Genomic DNA, 3,881 nt, shown 5'->3' with positions numbered 1-3,881 from the left:
ATGGTAGGGTTCAAGACTTTCTCTGAAACAATTATCTCTAAAGTGAGTTTAATTTGATTTATGCCAATTTATTCAACATTTAGAAAATACCTGAAGGTTAATGTTGTTCCTGGTGATATCTAATCAGCAGAATGCAACCTAGCAGCATTTTTAAGTGAAAGCCTGTGTTATGTTATAACCAGGTGTTATCTTATCAGTACAAAGGTAAGGAATTAAGAAATACTTTTTGAAGTGTGAAGATTTTTCTTACAAAATCATTGTCTTATTGCATCACCAAAGTGTAAGCTGGAAAGATGATTTTGATAAATTACTTGTTAGATCACCTGATTTGCTCTTCTGGAGTCAATGTAGTTTGTTTTTCTCAATAACCATAGAAGTAATAGGGTAAATTAAAGACATTATGTGCATTTTTTGCTACAGCACTTCTGTCAAAATACGATTAAAATGAGTTAAGATGATAATGGATTTTCTACTATAAGCAAAGACCAAAAAAGTCAAAATAGCAATCCCAATTTTAGATTTGATAAATGAAAATAGCACATAGCAGAGGATGGTTTCGATCCATCGACCTCTGGGTTATGGGCCCAGCACGCTTCCGCTGCGCCACTCTGCTGCTCATGGAAGTGCTTAGAACTCAAGAAGGGTTGATTCATCACAAGAACATGGCAATGTGTTCCTTTTAATTAACGAAAAATCCAAAAATAACTGTCCAGATTAGAGACTTTATAAACTTTGGCAAGGAAACTTTCCAGATCAATGTTTCTTAGCTGTTGTTTGTTTATGTCTCATATAGGGTTTCTGTGGCGCAATTGGTTAGCGCGTTCGGCTGTTAACTGGAATGTTGGTGGTTCAATCCTACCCAGGGACGAGAATATTCTATTAATCAAGTTTTGGGGATTTTTCGGTAGAGAAGTCAACATGTCAAACTACCTATTTTAAGGAAGGGTTCAAGACTTTCTCTGAAACAATTATCTCTAAAGTGAGTTTAATTTGATTTAAGCCAATTTATTCAACATTTAGAAAATACCTGAAGGTTAATGTTGTTCCTGGTGATATCTAATCAGCAGAATGCAACCTAGCAGCATTTTTAAGTGGAAGCCTGTGTTATGTTAAAACCAGGTGTTATCTTATCAGTACAAAGGTAAGGAATTAAGAAAAACTTTTTGAAGTGTGAAGATTTTTCTTACAAAATCATTGTCTTATTGCATCACCAAAGTGTAAACTGGAAAGATGATTTTGATAAATTACTTGTTAGAACACCTGATTTGCTCTTCTGGAGTCAATGTAGTTTGTTTTTCTCAATAACCATAGAAGTAATAGGGTAAATTAAAGACATTATATGGATTTTTTGCTACAGCACTTCTGTCAAAATATGATTTAAATGAGTTAAGATGATAATGGATTTTCTACTATAAGCAAAGACCAAAAAAGTCAAAATAGCAATCCCAATTTTAGATTTGATAAATGAAAACAGCACATAGCAGAGTCTCGATCCATCGACCTCTGGGTTATGGGCCCAGCACACTTCCGCAGCGCCACTCTGCTGCTCATGGAAGTGCTTAGAACTCAAGAAGGTTTGATTCATCTCAAGAACATGGCAATGTGTTCCTTTTAATTAACGAAAAATCCTAAAATAACTGTCCAGATTAGAGACTTTATAAACTTTGGCAAGGAAACTTTCCAGATCAATCTTTCTTAGGTGTTGTTTGTTTATGTATCACATAGGGTCTCTGTGGCGCAATTGGTTAGCGCGTTCGGCTGTTAACCGGAAGGTTGGTGGTTCAATCCCACCCAGGGACGAGAATGTTCTATTAGTCAAATTTTGGGGAAATTTAGGTAGAGAAGTCAACATGTCAAACTACCTATTTTATGGTAGGGTTCAAGACTTTCTCTGAAACAATTATCTCTAAAGTGAGTTTAATTTGAATTAAGCCAATTTATTCAACATTTAGAAAATACCTGAAGGTTAATGTTGTTTCTGGTGATATCTAATCAGCAGAATGCAACCTAGCAGCATTTTTAAGTGAAAGCCTGTGTTATGTTAAAACCAGGTCTTATCTTATCAGTACAAAGGTAAGGAATTAAGAAAAACTTTTTGAAGTTTGAAGATTTTTCTTACAAAATCATTGTCTTATTGCATCACCAAAGTGTAAGCTGGAAAGATGATTTTGATAAATTACTTGTTAGATCACCTGATTTGCTCTTCTGGAGTCAATGTAGTTTGTTTTTCTCAATTACCATAGAAGTAATAGGGTAAATTAAAGACATTATGTGGATTTTTTGCTACAGCACTTCTGTCAAAATACGATTAAAATGAGTTAAGATGATAATGGATTTTCTACTATAAGCAAAGACCAAAAAAGTCAAAATAGCAATCCCAATTTTAGATTTGATAAATGAAAATAGCACATAGCAGAGGATGGTTTCGATCCATCGACCTCTGGGTTATGGGCCCAGCACGCTTCCGCTGCGCCACTCTGCTGCTCATGGAAGTGCTTAGAACTCAAGAAGGGTTGATTCATCACAAGAACATGGCAATGTGTTCCTTTTAATTAACGAAAAATCCTAAAATAACTGTCCAGATTAGAGACTTTATAAACTTTGGCAAGGAAACTTTCCAGATCAATGTTTCTTAGCTGTTGTTTGTTTATGTCTCATATAGGGTTTCTGTGGCGCAATTGGTTAGCGCGTTCGGCTGTTAACTGGAATGTTGGTGGTTCAATCCCACCCAGGGACGAGAATATTCTATTAATCAAGTTTTGGGGATTTTTCGGTAGAGAAGTCAACATGTCAAACTACCTAATTTAAGGAAGGGTTCAAGACTTTCTCTGAAACAATTATCTCTAAAGTGAATTTAATTTGATTTAAGCCAATTTATTCAACATTTAGAAAATACCTGAAGGTTAATGTTGTTCCTGGTGATATCTAATCAGCAGAATGCAACCTAGCAGCATTTTTAAGTGGAAGCCTGTGTTATGTTAAAACCAGGTGTTATCTTATCAGTACAAAGGTAAGGAATTAAGAAAAACTTTTTGAAGTGTGAAGATTTTTCTTACAAAATCATTGTCTTATTGCATCACCAAAGTGTAAGCTGGAAAGATGATTTTGATAAATTACTTGTTAGATCACCTGATTTGCTCTTCTGGAGTCAATGTAGTTTGTTTTTCTCAATAACCATAGAAGTAATAGGGTAAATTAAAGACATTATGTGAATTTTTTGCTACAGCACTTCTGTCAAAATACGATTAAAATGAGTTAAGATGATAATGGATTCTCTACTATAAGCAAAGACCAAAAAAGTCAAAATAGCAATCCCAATTTTAGATTTGATAAATGAAAATAGCACATAGCAGAGGATGGTTTCGATCCATCGACCTCTGGGTTATGGGCCCAGCACGCTTCCGCTGCGCCACTCTGCTGCTCATGGAAGTGCTTAGAACTCAAGAAGGGTTGATTCATCACAAGAACATGGCAATGTGTTCCTTTTAATTAACGAAAAATCCTAAAATAACTGTCCAGATTAGAGACTTTATAAACTTTGGCAAGGAAACTTTCCAGATCAATGTTTCTTAGCTGTTGTTTGTTTATGTCTCATATAGGGTTTCTGTGGCACAATTGGTTAGCGCGTTCGGCTGTTAACTGGAATGTTGGTGGTTCAATCCCACCCAGGGACGAGAATATTCTATTTATCAAGTTTTGGGGATTTTTAGGTAGAGAAATCAACATGTCAAACTACCTATTTTAAGGAAGGGTTCAAGACTTTCTCTGAAACAATTATCTCTAAAGTGAGTTTAATTTGATTTAAGCCAATTTATTCAACATTTAGAAAATACCTGAAGGTTAATGTTGTTCCTGGTGATATCTAATCAGCAGAATGCAAC

The 3,881-nt window shown here is 35.1% G+C and overlaps 1 non-coding gene across 1 annotated transcript; it reads left to right on the top strand.

Annotated features, from left to right (window-relative positions):
- The first annotated feature begins 1,726 nt into the window (after positions 1-1,726).
- Positions 1,727-1,800, top strand: TRNAN-GUU (transfer RNA asparagine (anticodon GUU)). The gene has a single exon. It is a non-coding gene; the product is annotated as a tRNA-Asn (tRNA).
- Positions 1,801-3,881: the final 2,081 nt, after the last annotated feature.

Source organism: Taudactylus pleione, unplaced genomic scaffold, assembly GCF_031769625.1.
Source record: "Taudactylus pleione unplaced genomic scaffold, aTauple2 ptg000134l, whole genome shotgun sequence".
In the NCBI taxonomy this organism is placed as follows: domain Eukaryota; kingdom Metazoa; phylum Chordata; class Amphibia; order Anura; family Myobatrachidae; genus Taudactylus; species Taudactylus pleione.
The sequence above is the reverse complement of the archived record's forward strand: the minus strand, read 5'-3'. Positions and strand labels throughout refer to the sequence as shown.